The 16,532-nt window shown below is 37.2% G+C and overlaps 1 long non-coding RNA gene across 1 annotated transcript; it reads left to right on the top strand.

Annotated features, from left to right (window-relative positions):
• The first annotated feature begins 180 nt into the window (after positions 1 to 180).
• On the top strand, positions 181 to 15,234 carry LOC311299198. Its single transcript, XR_014629083.1, has 4 exons — positions 181 to 299; positions 548 to 671; positions 1,122 to 2,256; positions 15,195 to 15,234. It is a non-coding gene; the product is annotated as an uncharacterized lncRNA (long non-coding RNA).
• Positions 15,235 to 16,532: the final 1,298 nt, after the last annotated feature.

The raw sequence follows: 16,532 nt of genomic DNA, 5'->3' as shown, positions 1-16,532 counted from the left end.
ATTTTTGTATTATGGCAAAGCATACTAAAGTGATTTTATGCCCAACAGTGTAGTTGGTTAGACAAAAATCTGGTGATATGAATGAAGTGTGTGCAAACAATACTATAGTTTCATTCATGATTGGTTGATGTATTTAATATTTGGCATAGCAACAAGACGCTGATTGGTCGAAATCGCATCAGCCAAGGAATTTTCCGAACTGACAGCTGGAAGCAGGCTATCGTTATACAACAGCAGAAGCGCGGTCGAGTTTATTGGTTTATTTGAAATATTTAACTTGAAGAAGACGAATTTTAAAGGTGAGTTCTGATAATTTATGTTTATATGTAATTCACAAGTCGAAAATATAAATGTTTCAGCCACTTGACGTTAATTTAGCGAGTTAAACTAGCTTTGCACCGAATGCTTTTTAGCCATATGTTTGACTAAGTTAACGTTACACTTTGTAATCTTTGACTAGTATTTAGTCATTGCGTGTACATAATATAGCGTTTGTTCTCCATTATCCACTATAGTGCTAACTGTTAAATGTTAACTTTGCTATTAGGCGACATAAAACTGATTGCCCAAGGTCGCTGCTGCCGTTACTGCATTTTCAAATAGATGGAGAGCGGGAACTTCGTCAGAACACACACTCGAATTATAAGATGAAGAGAAGAGGAAATTCAAAGGTGGGTTTTATGTTTATGTTTAACCAAATAACAAATGTATAAAGCGTTACAGCTACTCAACATGACGATAACCGGTGTAACAGTTACATTGCGTAATTAGGTACGAATCGAGTCGGTGATATTAACTTAACAGTCTGCAAATATATTTTAAAGCAATTGAGTTTCTGTGTCGTGAGTACACATTTAATATTATTGTACACAAGGTAATTATTGTAAATGAATGCTTAACCAGAGGTGCCGGTGCACTTTACATTAGTCCACAAGACTGTATGCAGTTGAACAACGTGACTGAACACCACCGAACAGTGACGTTACACAGATAACATAGTTGATCACTCGTTCTCTGTGTTTAAATGAACGCGATTACCTGATTCTGCCCTAAGTCATATAGGTCATTCATTTTAACAGAGAACTTTGTTGAAACTAAGCAAATGTGTGTTTGATTTTTAGATCATGAAGATGATGGGGGTAAACTGCCAGTGCTGGTCGCACTGATCATCACACATCTGAAAGTCATCCTGCACAGTGTTGCCAGATTGGGACGGTGATTTCCTGCCCAAAAGCTCACCAAAACCCGCCCACTACAAGAAAAAAACGCCCAAAATTTTACTGCCGCCAAAATAATATGATATAAATTCATTACTATGTCATTCAAGGTTGATAACAACAATTTGTATCTCTTTAAAACAAAATAACAATGATAAAATAAAATAAAAAATAAAATTCCAGGAAAACAGATCAAAACAGGGCAATAATAAAGGAGAATTAGCCAATATGACTAAAATGTCCAGATGGACACTGTCAAAACGGCAATCAAGAAATGAACCGATTACTTTAACCCTCGGAAGTAACGTTACACATTGCAGAACATAACGCAGAATTTAGCAGTCAAACTCATTCATCGTTGATTCAAACCTTTTTCAGCAGCTGTCAGGGTCGAGTATAGTGCAATCTGGACGGTGTAAAAGTTGCCGATGTCTCTGGTAAGGTTAGGTTAGTGTGCACATGGCCATGGACATATTTCACGTCCCATATTTCATTTAATTTCAAGTCATTCAACTGTGCTCTCCTCAGAGTTATATTCACCATCTATCTCCCACCAGGTGTACGTTTTTAGAGTTGCTCACTATCTTACTCTTTACTGTGTAGCTAAAACTTACTGTTTAGAAGGCTATAGCTAGCCGAATCAAGCCGATCACTTTGGCATTAGCGATCACTTCAATATACAGCTACAACTTATCGCGCTCAATCGCATCTGCCTGCTGATCACTGATTGGCTAAAAGTGCGTGCTCGTCGGTGATGTCAACACTAACGCCAGCTGACTCTGCATGGGCGCGCGTGTGTGTACACAGTAATGTCATGATGACTGATTTTATGGACTACATGCACACTTTAGTTTAGTTTTTTAATCAATTAGACTTTAAAATGTAGATGTTTGAAAACCGCCGAACTGACCCCAAACCAGCCCAAATTTTGTCCACCCGCCCAAACCCTTTTTTACCCGCACAATCAAATTCAAAACCGCCCAATTGGGCGGGAACCCGCCCAATCTGGCAACACTGATCCTGCATCCTCAGCTGCGAGGCAAGTATCAGTACAATGAGTTATTTGAGTTTTTGAATCTTATGATATTTTTCTGGTGAGGTTGAATTTTTAGTCCTAAGAGCAGGGCTCCAGACTAACTTTTTTCACCTCCGTCCTGGAACCGTCCTGAAAAACAATTTGAACCGTCCTAAAGTGAATGTCAACCGTCCCAAAATAAACATGTTGTTTCTGTACTTTGTTATTATCATCTATAGTTGTTAGTCACATAATAAAAACACCATTAAAATGTGTATGATATATATTATTATATTTATTTAGCTCCATTCAAAGTAGTTATCTGTAAACAGGTAAAAAACAGATTTAATAAAAAATAACAGGAGTTAAATGCTTTTTTGTATTCATGCAGAACAAATCTTTTTCTTTTTTTTTTTACATACGAAAATTAAGAGAAAAATACATACAGCTCAAAACGTTTTTGAGTTGGTTGGATTAAACAATAACAAATAAATACTGGTGACTACATATCTCAAAAATATCATCAGTTTTTATTCTTTCAAGCCGCAGACATAGGCTATTTATTTGTATGAATTAAATATAATGAATCCTTATTAAAGCTATTAACGAGCAGTGAATGCTTTTCTCTTTTTCTTTTGTTGTTTGATCAATATTAAGGAGTCGGACACAGACCGCATTAGGTTTATTACCCACTGTCACTTTAAGACATCGGATCATGTCCATGACATGCGGATCCAATTGCACTGATGCACATCCGATACACTCAAAACTGTTTAAGACATAACCAACATAGTTTACGTGAATACTCTCCAAAACGGACATTTCGACATAATGTTGTGTGTATTTGTCCATTCAGACACGAAAGAGAGCTCAATTCAGTATGGCTGCACGCTTCGGGTCGGGTGTGTGCGCACAGAAAACCGTACCGAATAGAGGTTTTTTTTTTTTTTTTTTTGTCGTCACTCTTATTCAGATCTATATGTCTGCTCTACTCAATCTCCCATACGTTTACTTTTTTAAAAGTTTTATGAGACATGCAGCGCATGTCAACCCGTGTGCCGCTGGGTAGATCAGCACGTTACAGTACAAATGTGCGCATCTACCACAAACGCAGGACATCATTTCTGACTGGATCGCTTCGCAAATCGTCACTATCTAACCTTTTTTGTCTAGTTTTTATTCGTTGACGAAAATGTCAAATAGATTTTCGTCATAGTTTTTGTAATTCAAAACTAGTTTTTATTTAGTTATCGTCTCGTTTTCGTCTGTGAAAATAAGCCATGTGATAGATGTACCGCGAAACAAGTCTCCGGGTGAGTAGCCGGCCAGTGATAGTAACTATAGTAACAGCATGAGAAGACGCGCTCCGTTGTAGTCAGCGCTTGGTCGGTTAATTTTGGCATTTTCTAAGTAAGTTACCCTAATAGGCTAGTAATAAATGAACACACATACAAAAATGTCTTTCGTCCTGAAGGCGTCCAGGAGAATATTTCTGTTCGTCCTAAATACATTTTCTATCGTCCCCAGGACGATAGGACGCCGTTAGTCTCGAGCCCTGCTAAGAGTTTATTTGCCATAATGACTGAGTGATGTCAATCTTGATAAATCAGCAGGGACAGGATATAGACTACAACATCGGTCAGACGTCAGGTTGAAAGTCAGGTTGACGTCTAAATCCAATGTTTGTTTGACGTCAAGCTCCAACGTTGGGCAGTCGTTGAATTTTAGTTGGAATAAACCAAACAAAAAGGTGAAATGCATGGCCGTACACTTATTACCAGCTTGACTTAAAACTAACCAGATTTACTTTATTTAATTTCCGGTTACGTTTAATGAAATCATATTTTGCATTTTAAAGCCACCATGATGGTGGTTAGCATTTGCTTTAGTTTTGCTCTTGACCCTTGACTCTTTAATATAAAAAATTCTGACTGCTATAATTGTGTGTATATAAAGCACAACTGTTGTAGCTAAAAAAAAGCAATGAGAAAATGAGATCAGGTGATGTTGGCTGTTTATTGGTGATGATGACGATATCATCATGTAATTGCCTGAATCCCTGATCTTATTCAGTGTCTAATGCTTTGATTATATAGGACTTGTGGTTTTAATATTGTTTTATTCATAATATAAGTCATTTGATTCTACAGCATATCTAGCAGTGTTGTTTATCAAATAATAAACTTCTTTAAAAACTATTTAGTGCACAAAAACCTTTCATCTATGGCATTACTTAGGGCTCTTACAGAGTCAACGCGAGCAAGTGACGCTAGCGACGCGAGCGACGTGCTCCCTTTCATAGTCTACACGTCGGACGCAAGCAACGCGGGCGATACGTGAAATGCAATACACCACTCACGCAACAGGGGGCAGCAGAGTCACTGGTGACTTTGCGGGTGACATTCCGAGTGATATTCAGATCAAAATGGCAACTGAAGAGGAGTGCATCCTATTGCTAATTTTACGTCGTCGGCGGCGGCAACAAAATAGGCAGCGCAGAGTTAGGCAGTGGTATGTTCGCCCTTTGAACACAACAAGAGACGAGGATGGGGAGTTTGTGACTCTGGTGCTTCCCATGCGAAGGCTGGACGAGGAGAAACATTTTCAGTATTTTACGAAAAAGAGAGCGTGCACTATGGCTTCTGGTGTTAGCTCGTTTATAGATTGTTATATATTTATTTTTTAATGGCATTCATAAATTAGTCGGAAAAATGGATTTATAACGGAACAAATGCATACTCAGGCACACAGTGTGCCCAATGGCACAGCTGGCCATTAGCCTATACTAGGGCTGGACCCGAATATTCGTTCGGTGGGTTGGTATTCGGAAAATAGAATAATAGAAACAAAATGTATTAAGCTTTTTACCCGTTATTATCAATCTGAATTAATCTCGTTTTTAATTGAACTTAATTTCGTTTTTCTTTATTTAAATTTCGTTTTTTTCTTTATTTAAATTTCGTTTTTCTTTATTTAAATGTCGTTTTTTTCTTTAGCCTATTTAAATTTCGTTTTTCTTTATTTAAATGTCGTTTTTCTTTATTTAAATGTCGTTTTTTCTTTATTTAAATGTCGTTTTTTCTTTATTTTAAATTTTGTTTTTCTTTATTTCAATTTCGTTTTTCTTTATTTCAATTTCGTTTTTCTTTATTTCAATTTCGTTTTTCTTTATTTAAATTTCGTTTTTCTTTATTTAAATCTACCCTTTACTGTGTCAGTAATTTGTTTAGTCAGAAAATATGACACTACCTTATTTAAAGTAGGCTACTGCTTAAGTTAACCAGACCTGTGTGTGTTGTCATCTGTTCTGTCTAGTTCCTGCATGACACTTATTTGTTTTAAAGGCACGAACCTGCAAGATAGGAAGCGTATTTACAATTACCGACAGGCTCGCATAGTTTTTCCTCTTCGCCCGCCATTGTATTCAAACCTTCTTCTTCTGTAAATATGAAATAATGTACAATACTTGCAGTATCGCCCCCACCAACAACGCGTAGTATTGCATGCAACGGTGCGTCGCGTATCAAAAACTGGGACGACACATTTTGCTACGCATAGACGCATAATGGCGGCCGAAGCGTAGCGATGCGTAGCCTTGCAGGCGCGTATGCGTATCGATGCGTTGACTATGTAAGAGCCCTTAGACACACACAGACATCAAGAAACAGCATATGAATCTCAACAATGGTGACAATCAAACAAAATATCCAGACAATCAGATCAACTCTGAGCATAAAACAAGCTACAAAAAATTCAGCTGCATAATTTATTAATGCCGCAATGCATGCTAGGAGATAAGGGTGAGTTTTGATTGGTAGTACCCAGCATGCACTGCAGCATGAAGCATTTCATTGATTGTCACCATTGTTGAGAGTCATACACTGATTCTTGATGGCTAAGTAATAATGTAGAGGAAAAAGTTTAATGCACTAAATGTTTTTAAAATCCTTTATATTATTTGACAAACAACATTGCTCTCGTGCTGTAAAATTAAATGGCTTCTATTATAAAACAACATTAAAACACAATATTAATTAATTAATTAATTAATTAATTAGTCCTATATAATCAAAACATTAGACACTGAATAAGATCAGGGATTCAAGTGTTGTGGAAAAATTCATCTTTTCTTTGTATTTTATTTTCAACGATTTAACAAACGAATGCCATGCGTTCTTTGGCTGTATTTTGAGTTTCTTTTATGATATTGATACAGCTGCAGGGTGTGTGTGTGTGAGATTTCAGAGGTAAGGAGATTCCCGTGCTGGGGAGGGGTCAAGGGGGGTCCCTTTTGTTCCTTGTGCTGTGAAGGGTTCAAGGGGGGGGGTCCCTTTTGTTATTTTGTTTAGTGGGGGCTGTAGGAGATAGCTTTTGAATAGAACACTATAAGGAGCTGGTCAACCTCTGCTCTGAGTCTCACTCCACCTGCAGCTGGACTGTGGATGGACTGGGAACATTCTTGCAAGAATAAATATCTTTTAAGGACAATTTGAATCCTGATGTCTCTTATGCCTGATGCTATTTTGTTAGTTACTTGTTTTTGCCTCAACAAGTTGGTGTCAGAAGTGCGAACCATGAGGTTTCTTCTGGCCCTGAGAAAGCGTATTGACGGACTGATCACCCTAAAGCACAAAAGGCTTTAGTCTTACCTCGCCGAATTGAGAGAGAAGAGCCAAAACTGCTATCAGGGCCAGGAGGAACCCACTGGATTCAGAAAGAACTCGGAGGCAGTAAAAGCATCTAGGGTAAGAGACAGTCAAATTATTTTGATAATTGTGAGTGAACGTGAACCATATTGGCTGAGTTTTGCTTTTTGGTACGAGCGAGAGGTGAGTTAATCACAAATTTTATGGGGAGAAATCGATCTGACAAAGCAGACCAGTTTCTGCCTCACTTAGCTCGTTAGTGGACAGGGGATCCACTGGTGATTCAGAGAAATCACAGCTGCTGAGATGATTACGTTCTACTCGAAATTTATGTAAACCTTAGAGAAAGTTTAAAACAGGATTAAGAAGTTTCTGGGTAATTGTGCTCTACTCGAAGTTTTACCACATTGAATTGAGTCAAGCGAATAAGCGCACGTGGGGGAACTTTGAGTGGAACGTAATTACAAGACCAGGTTGAATTAATCAAGTAAAAAAGAAGTTTCTGGGTGATTGTGCTCTACTCGAAGTTTTACCACATTGAATTGAGTCAAGCGAATAAGCGCACGTGGGGGAACTTTGAGTGGAACGTAATTACAAGACCAGGTTGAATTAATCAAGTAAAAAGAATTGAGCGAGCGAATAAGCGCACGTGAGAAAACTTTGAGTGGAACGTAAACAAGCAGAGGTCCGTCCGATCTCGGAGTAAAAGATCGGGTCTGTCGAAGACGTTTGACAGATTCTGTAAGACACGTGTCGAATTGTGAAATCCAGAAAAGAGGAACTCAGCCAAAATGGGGTCATCTAACAGTAAAGTAGATCATTTTTATACACCAATTTTCTGTCAAAGGAGAAATAATGATGGTGGTAAATGTAAATGTATTTCCCCGAGGCGGGAACCTTGAGTAAGATAAGACTCAATGTCGTAAAAGAATCAATAGAAAAGAACGAGGGAAAACAGAATGGTTGTTATGTGTGTGTTAAACATGTGTGTAAAGGACGCACACACGAATGCATACGCTGATTTACTTTCTGCTACCTGCAATGAAAAAAAAAAAAAAAAAAAAAAAAAAACGGTTGGAAATCTTTATGGCTGATGAAACTTTGAGCAAAGCTATGACTGATGATTTGAGCAGTGTTGTGAATGATGAGCATATGAGATTGTACAAAGGTAGCCTACAGGGTTTTCTGAAATGCTAACTTATCCGTTACTAGTCAGAAAGGGTTGTTGAAGTTTGTTCATGAGTGTAAAACTGTGAACGGACAGTGAATTGTTGGATGGGAAAGAAGCAGATAAAAGAGAACAGAGTCGATGCAGAAGGAACTGACATGTAGGGGAAGATAGGATGTTTTTCCTGATGGAAACAGTGAATTGTTGAATTGAGCAGATGCAGAAGGAACTGACATGTAGGGGACGATAGAATTCATGGAACTATTTATGAACGCCTGATTAAGTTAAGTCAAATTAAGTTGAAATGGTACGAAAAGTGAGTTTTAGATGGAAATGGGGCGTTGAGTATGATTAACAGGGATTGGCATGATATAAGGATAAGGAATGTTTCATTAAGTAAAACGATTGTCTTTTGAACCTAAAGGGTCCAGCTATGCTGGGAGTACAGCAACAGCGCTTGCTTGTTCAAACCAGCTTCTGGATGTTAAATGTATACTTGTTTTGTAATCAGTGTTGTTGATGATAATATCAAATTAGAAAATGTCCATAGATTGGATATTTTGTTGATATTAAGCCATTTAAGGAAATATATTGTTTTATAAAGGAAATTATGGGTTGGAGATAATTTCCCCAGACACGTGTGACTAAAGTTAATCAGAAATTTTGTGAAACCCATTTAGAATATTTAGATTTTCCGTGTCGCTTATGAAAATTAATGTTCTGCCAATAATAGTGATGTGAATGTGCTTTATTGTATTAATGTTATGAAAAGAGAACAGAGTATTGAAGAATAGATTGCCATATTTTTGTAACAAGAGTTGAAGGTGCAAGCGGCTAAGATAGCTGTCTGTGTAATTTAGAGACTGAGAAGATTTAGAGAATCTTGTGTTTTCTGTGAAACAGTAGAGATAAGTAGGACTGAATAATTATAATACAATTTTGTGATTTAAGTTGAATCTGCAAACTAACCATTTGATAGAAGAATAAGCTTTTAAAAACCAGTGTTGATGAAATTAATGACACGTTAAAGTTTTAATACTGTATGAAGAGTAACTGAACAGTCCTGATAAATAGTGAGATAATAGAGAGCAAATGCTGTAAGCAGTTCTGCTCACGCTCTGAAGAGATTTGCAGATGATGTTTAGTAAAAGTTTGATTGTAATTAGAAAGATAAACAATAACTTAACTGGCTCCAAAGAAAGAAAGTGCCAAAATGACACAAATTTAAAGAAAAGTCTGTGTTAATATGGGTTAGAAAGTAGATCAATGTTAATATGATGAAGATTATAATTCGGCTATTGTAATTGAATTTGCAGCTGGGACAGTGGGGGAGAATGCAGAGAACTTATCAGTGGCTCTGTTTGCATTTCCTGAATACAACACAATGTTTCAGAAGTGCAAAATAGGGTGAAGCTGTTAGAAAGATAAAAGGCAGAATAACAGAGAGTGTTTTATTGCAGTCAGCTGGGTCATTCAGTGACTGTATGCGCACTGTATGACTGTAAAAGTAAATGAGGGAGAAATAAAGTTGATAGTTGGAACTTTTGAAAGTTGTAAGAAGATTGAAAGATTTAAGTGTAAGGAATTCCTTTTGAAAGGAAAGAACTATAAAAAGTACCGGTTGACATAAAATTACGGATAAGACTAAATGAGTTGCAAAATATTTTAAAAGTACCGGTCACTAAAAGGATGATTGTGTTTTGAATGAAATGCTTTGATAAGGTTTTAGATGATATGGAGAGACAAATCTAATGAATGATTTATAATGATAATCAAAAAAATGTATCACAAGCAGGGAGCAGCCTCAAAAGTGAATCATAGAAGCAGATTGATAAACTCCTAGAGAAAACATTGAAGTAAAATTGAAATGAAATTGTTATTAAGAACTAGAATAATTCGTATTATTTCTTTAAGATAAAATAAACAGAAGCAGTGTTACAGGATTAACAGTTGCTAAATGTAAAATGTGTAAAAGGCATTTGATTAAACAAAGGCTTGTTAATGTTGATTTTAAAAGATAAGATTGTGATTTGGCCAAAACAGGTTTGCTTATCTGAATCTGGCATGTGCTGTGACTGAAACTGCCACAGTTTCAGTGCAACAGAGACTCATTCTGAGTGGATATTATGTCTAAATTACAATACATGTAATTCATGGAAAAGATGCCTTAAGATGGGCTACAGTTGAAAAAGATGGTAGATAAAGTCTGAAGTTAAAAGTTTATGAGAATGCAGTGTACCAGTCCTGAATGCCTCAAGCGTCTCTCTCTCATTCAATATCAGCTGAAAGCTGTTGTCTGAGGCTGTGTAAAGCACAGTGTTTCAGTTGAAAAGATTCATAGATGTGGAAAAGCTAAAACAAATCAGATTTGACAAATTTAGAGGACAATTTGTAAATGTTTTAAAAGTAAAACTGAATGATTTTAAAGAAGTCTTTAAAATAATAATGCAGACCTTAAATGATAGAAGTGACATTTTTGACCGCTTCTTTGTCTGATTTTAGCCTCCACCATAAAACAGGGCCGATGGCTCCGGCTACAGAAGTAACAGTACACTGAATGTCAATATTAAATGTTCCAAGTGGATATGATGGTTCTTGATTACCTCGATTAAAAAAAAAAAAAAAAAAAAAAAAATTTTTCATTACCACAAACTATGATAATTTTGCTCAAGTGAAGTAGAGCCATAACTCAGTGTGCAGGAGGCGTAGATCCCAAAGACGGGTAAGATTCTCTGATGGCCATAGATGGGAACAACCTAAGGCAGGGATTATCGCCGCCACTGGGGCACCTGCCCACCAGGTTCGGGAGGTGTTACCTACAAGAAGGGAGTGGTTGTGATGCTACTTGGGGCCAAGAGCATCAAAGAGGGGTCTGTTCCCTACAACTTCCACTCCAATATATATATATCAAAATGTTCCTTCACTTAAAAGAGCTTAATTATCATATAGAGACAATTACATCCAATCTCAGTAATATGTAAATAGAATCACAGAGCACAACCAACAACCATCTTGATTACGGGGACTTCGAATAGCTTGTCACCTTAAACATTTGACCGTTCTGTTTTAACAGAAGATCAAAGATGTGACATAAGGAACATGATGTTGTTTGCCTTATGGGCAAAGAAAAATGTTTGATATTGAACTAGTTTTTAACTCCTGAAGGTCATTAGACATGGTGGTGGCTAAAGATGAGAACAGCTTGTGATGAGTCAAGAGAAATTTCTGAAAAACGAAGGTTAGGTGAATTGAGTATTTAAACTAAAAATAACCTTAGAAAAAAGATCATAGCATAATGTATTTTAGATTATTGTAACGGTTCTAATTTGAGTCAAACATTTGTATTTTGACATTTGTGAACTATTAAGGATTGACTATGACTATGATTATTTTAGTTACAGTCCTAGGAGGCTGTTGAAAAGATTATTTGCTTATAATGAGAGAGAAAGAGACTGCTTGAGTGGAGGAAGAGGATGGTACTCTGTCTGTTCTTCTGTTATCAGTCAGCCAAAGAAAGCTGAAGCAAAGTAATAATTATGCACCAAAACAATCCAGCTGACTTTTCTAAAATCAGATGAATAATGAACAGACATGCTTTGAAACTGGTTAAAAGGCCATAAAAACATTAGATAAAAGATACAGGAAAAGGTTAAAATGTCATTTAAAATTTAAATCTTTTTAGAGAAAAGATATGAATAAGAAATATGAGCAGTTCATAGTCAGGGATGAGTGTGAGTGTTAATTCATGTTTGTACAGTATGTGTTAGTTTAGGACAACTATTCTGTCTGAATAGTGTGTATAAATTTGTCATTAACCTCTGGAAAGAGTGTTTTAGCATTATAGATGGGTTAAGGCGAATGACAAATTTGAAAAGTAAGCTGAGGATTGTGAGTCAATCTGATGAGAAGGCAACACAGAACAGGATGAGCTTTAAGTTGATTGATCATCGAGCTCTGTCTATTTATTATTTTGGTCATTTATGATGTGCAGTAGATTTGAATTACTTTCTGGACAGGTTTAGGTATTGATGTGTAAATTAGAATTGTGAAGTCGTAGATAGCCGTCAGTCATGTGTTGAGAAAAAGTTATAGATTTGACAGCAACAAACACGTAGGCTAAGTAAATATCAGATTATCCAGAGAGCCCTTAACAGTTATGTATTGTAAAAAAGGGGGAGATTGCTATTCGACTGACGTTGACGAAGTGTGCACACCACGACCTGACCTGACAAGAATGCAAATGTGTACCTTGAAATGTAAGTCGCTTTGGATAAAAGCGTCTGATAAAAGTAAGTATATTAAATTTATGCACGAGATGGGTGTCGTGCATCAAGAGGAGGATGAATATGCTCATGGCAGGAACAAGAGAACGCACAGTAAAACAAGTGGTCAGATGAGTCTTTGAACTTTTTAGTATGGATAATTTGTATTCAGGCCACAAACAAAGACATTTCGGCCTCACAGGTGGGAAAAACAGTAAATCCAGGGGGGGAGGGCTAAACCCATTGTCTTCACAGCAGGCTGAGAGGTTATCTAGCTTTGACCTCATCGGTATATGAGGACAGTAAAAGTCCAGAAGGGGTTTATTTGAAGAACTTTATTTGTATTAACCAGCTAGATCTGGTTTACTAAGGGGTTCACATTTGCTGCAAGCCATCGCACAGGTGGGAAGATAAATGTTGGGAGGACATTGGGTTTAATTGTGTGCATTGTTTGTATTTTAAGTGTGCTAATAACAAGAATTGTTTTGACAGGAAACGCCGGAGCAGATGTGGCAGCACAGCAGACAAAGGAAAACTATGTGACAATAACCTCAACATTTGTTTTTCTTTACAGAAGATGCAGACTTTTGCGCACATGGCATGAGCAAAGTGAAGAAACAGTGCCTAACCCTGTGTAATGCCTAACTTAAAATTTTCATTTTGCAGGATGTCAGGATGGATTGAACCAAACAGAACTGATTCTGTATTGTTTTGTTAACATGAACAACATGGGTTGAATGTTTTTTTCAGGGGAACAAGGACCCTGAGTGCTATTCAATGAGCAAGAAATTATCCGGTGATATGTTTCAGGTTGAAAATTTCACAGGTCACACCAAAGGGACGACAAGACACGCGCTCACTAACAAAATCACTTAAGGCCTCCATTCGCAGGTGACAGTAGACAGTAAATGACTCATTCCAGTGGGGGTGCGATCGTGATCTAAGGGAAAATCTTGTAAGGATTTGAAAATGATTGAAGGATGTTAGACCTGGGTCCGAGCATCTGACCTAAACTATACCAACCAACATCAACAACCTCACACGCCAGCGCAAAGAATAAAGTAGGGGATCAATGATATGTGCTAGAAACAAATCTCCCCTGCCAACGTTGGAAAAAATCCTCTCTACGGCATGCAAAGTGTCATATTGGTGAAGATGGAACGTCCATGAGGCAACGAGATGATCAACATATCTGGAGAAAATGTTGACCAATTAATGGTTGAAGAAAAGTTTTGCGATTTTATTTGATTGAATCAAATTAGGGCTTAGTATTGATATACATGAAGGGTATAACTGTTCTTGAATTAAGACTTGAATTAATTCTATTCTTAAAGATTTAATAGTATAATGGGTTTGATTAGAAAACAAGAGTGAATTTTTCTATGTTGTTTATCAGAGAATGATAAAGAGGAGGAAATGTTGTGGAAAAATTCATCTTTTCTTTGTATTTTATTTTCAACGATTTAACAAACGAATGCCATGCGTTCTTTGGCTGTATTTTGAGTTTCTTTTATGATATTGATACAGCTGCAGGGTGTGTGTGTGTGAGATTTCAGAGGTAAGGAGATTCCCGTGCTGGGGAGGGGTCAAGGGGGGTCCCTTTTGTTCCTTGTGCTGTGAAGGGTTCAAGGGGGGGGGTCCCTTTTGTTATTTTGTTTAGTGGGGGCTGTAGGAGATAGCTTTTGAATAGAACACTATAAGGAGCTGGTCAACCTCTGCTCTGAGTCTCACTCCACCTGCAGCTGGACTGTGGATGGACTGGGAACATTCTTGCAAGAATAAATATCTTTTAAGGACAATTTGAATCCTGATGTCTCTTATGCCTGATGCTATTTTGTTAGTTACTTGTTTTTGCCTCAACACAAGCAATTACATGATGATGATTTCATCATCAATAAACCACTAACATTACCTGATCTAATTTTCTCATGGCTCTTTTGCCACAACAAATGTGCTTTATAAACACACAATTATAGCAGCCAGAGAAAATTATTTTTTTTACTAAAAAGTCATGGGTCAAGAGTCCAACTAAAGCAAACGCTAACCACCATCATCATGGTGTTTTAAAATACAACTATTTGTAGCTCAAGAAGCTACTATAGAAGCTCAAGCATGTTCGCTTGACATGCGAGAACAAACGAGGTTCATTCTTGTGTGTTGCGCAGCACGTTTGAGAGAGGTTTGCTCTCACGTGTCAAGCATGTTTGGTTGAGCTTCTGTTTATGTTCGCCAATCATTGTTTAAGTGTGAAGAAAAGACTAAATTAAATCTGTTCATCATAAAGCGATCATGTCTCTTCATAAAATTTGGACTAAACTGCTCAATTCAAATGCATTAGTTTTACAATCTCTATGAACTTTTTAAAGCGTTAAAGTGGTAGTTGCGTAGCTGTCTATGGTTGGTCAGAAAGCTCTCAGATATCATTATTAAGATCTTCATTTGTGTTCCAAAGAGGAACTAAAGTCTTGCAGGTTTGAAACTACATGAGGGTGAGTAATTAATGACAGAATTTCCATTTTTGGGTGAACTATCCCTTTATTTACTTAATTTAAATACTGAAAGTATCAAAAATATTGTCCATGTGACTTCATCTTATTTTTTAGCGAACATCTTGCCTTTCATCAAACAGTAGCCCTAGCTCTACTTTGCACATTCAAGAGTGCATGACAAATTAAAGTTAAAGCAATATTTTTGTGTAAACACAATTTCTCAAATGTGGTAACAAGCTTCTATCATAAAAGTGCACAGTATGGAGAGGATTTGCGCTGTAAAATAGGGCTCAGCTAACATTTAACTTTTCTTGGTACTTTATATGAAGCTTTAAGTGAATCATTTAAAACTGCTGTGCTTTTTTGTGAAACTGTTGTTTTCTTATCTGCATTTCAGTCATTCCAGAAAATGGACCGAGTGCATGCTGTGGTTGAATTAGATTAGATTAGATTTTAGATTAGATTCAACTTTATTGTCATTACACAAGTACAGGTACAAGGCAACGAAATGCAGTTTAGGTCTAACCAGAAGTGCAATAGCAGCAAGTGCAGGATATACAGTGGTTCATAAGTGCAGAACATGGATATGTACTGAATAAATATAGAGTTGAATACTATTATAAACAAAAATTTACAGATAGATTGTCCTATGAATATAATATACAGATAACTCTTACTGTGAACAGAATTTACAGCTAGAAATGTACTGAATATAATAATATACAGATGGCTATTACTATAAACAGAATGTTTACAGATAGATATGTACTGAATATAATATACAGATGGCTGTTACTATAAACATAATTTTACAGATAGATATGTACTATGAATATATATACAGATGGCTGTTACTATAAACAGAATGTGAGCATAATATACAGATGGATATTACTATAAACAGAATTTTACAAATAGATATATGTATAAGTTAGGCTAATGAGCAGTATAACAATGGATTTAAAGTAGTGCAAATAAAGTTGTGCAAATAAAGTTTGGACAGAAGCTATCCGAGTGAGTGCAGTGGAAAGTAATTGCATATTACAGTTAAGGTACGATATTGCAATGTATATATAACAGTCGGTACTGTAAATAAACAGTCGGCAGTGCAAATGAGCATATTCCAGTCAAGGTAGTAGTGCAAGATGCATATGTAAACAGTTGTTACTGTAATAACAGTCAGCAGTGCAAATGAACATTATAGTATTGCAAATAACAAAATGGAGGCAGGTGTGAGGAGGGAGAGGAGAGTCAATCAGTATATAAGGGGAGTGGGATCAATGAGGGTTAGAGTTTAATAAAGAGACAGCTCTGGGGAAAAAACTGTTCTTTAGTCTGCTGGTCCTGGTCCGGAGGCACCTGAAACGCCTGCCGGAAGGCAGGAGAGAAAACAGTCTGTGGGCTGGGTGAGAGGAGTCCTTAAGGATGCTGCGAGCTCGATGCAGACAGCGTTTCCTCTGGATGTGCTCGATGGCAGGTAGTGGAGTCCCAGTGATGCGCTGGGCGGTTTTCACCACCCGCTGCAGTGCCTTGCGCTCTGCAACAGAACAGCTCCCATACCACACTGTAGCACAGTTGGTCAGGATGCTTTCTATTGCACAGCGATAGAAGTTCACCAGGATAGTGGAGGAAAGCTGATTCTTCCTCAGTGTCCTCAGGAAGAAGAGGCGCTGGTGAGCCTTCTTGACCAGGCTGGAGGTGTTGGTTGTCCAGGTCATGTCCGCCGAGATGTGGG

The sequence above is a fragment of the Rutilus rutilus genome (genome assembly GCF_951802725.1).
Source record: "Rutilus rutilus genome assembly, chromosome: 11".
Lineage (NCBI taxonomy): Eukaryota > Metazoa > Chordata > Actinopteri > Cypriniformes > Leuciscidae > Rutilus > Rutilus rutilus.
Note: the sequence above shows the minus strand (reverse complement) of the source record. Positions and strands in the feature narration are given on the sequence as shown.